This window comes from Marmota marmota, unplaced genomic scaffold (assembly GCF_001458135.2).
Source record: "Marmota marmota marmota unplaced genomic scaffold, marMar, whole genome shotgun sequence".
Lineage (NCBI taxonomy): Eukaryota > Metazoa > Chordata > Mammalia > Rodentia > Sciuridae > Marmota > Marmota marmota.
The window spans coordinates 22,027,008-22,027,881 of record NW_026000142.1 but is presented as its reverse complement, the minus strand read 5'-3'; the positions used below and the strand labels follow the sequence as shown (position 1 = coordinate 22,027,881).

Sequence of the window (874 nt, the reverse complement as noted above, 5' to 3'; positions counted from 1 at the left end):
AGTCAATTTGCTACCTAATCTTACTGTCCCCCAGGTAGAAATTTTTGTCTTCCTGGGCACCCAGGGCCATTAAAACTTCTTGCTCTGGGATGTTTTCAAAAGTTCCCTAGCCTCTGTCCTGATTTTTATGCATACTTACTTGTCTAACACAGGCCTGTGAACCTCCCCCATCTTCCCACCACACTACCCTCCCAAATAAAAACAAACTGTCCTCTCTGGGGCCAAACGCCCTGGTTTCTACACCATTTTCTGAGCTGAGGTAAGACTGCCAAAATGAGGCCTTGGACCAGGAGTCAAAAGCTCCCCTCTTTCCAAACTGTAGGTTTTGTTTTTTTTAAGTGGGGGAATCTAATATTGGCAATTAATAGATTATGGAGTAAATGTGGTCATTTGTGAAAAATGCTTTGTAGACTGCAGAGGGCTCTGAGGCTGCCAAAGGTCAGACAGTGTCATTAAATTCCCACCCCCTAGGAATAATGTAGGGCTTGGGGTAGTGGTCCAACTTCTACCTCCTGTGGCTTAGGGACAGGTGAGCCCAGATGAGTACTCAGGGATCCAGGCCTTGATCAGGGTGCGGAGATTAGTATTAGGGAAAAGAAGAACCACGTTAGAGGTAGGTACCCCTGAGGTTGGCAACTGGAGACAGGCCAGCAGATCCCAGTGGCCAGGGGGATCTAGGCCTGGCACGCAGCTGGGGTCCTGGGAGGGGCGTGAAAAGGTGACAAAGGGGGCGTGTCCTGGCCTGCCACGGTCCCTTTCCTGGCAGGTCCTACATCCTTCTGCCCTGCCTCGGCAGGCAGGATCGCTGTGCCACTGCAGGCGGCCAGGGCGTGCGCGTGGTGTTGGCGGCTGCTGAGCCGTTCCGGCTTTGCCC

At 52.3% G+C, this 874-nt stretch overlaps 1 protein-coding gene across 1 annotated transcript in view; it reads left to right on the top strand.

Moving 5' to 3' along the window:
- The window catches only part of Impdh1 (inosine monophosphate dehydrogenase 1), a 16,501-nt gene that overhangs the window by 3,044 nt on the left and 12,583 nt on the right, over positions 1 to 874 (top strand).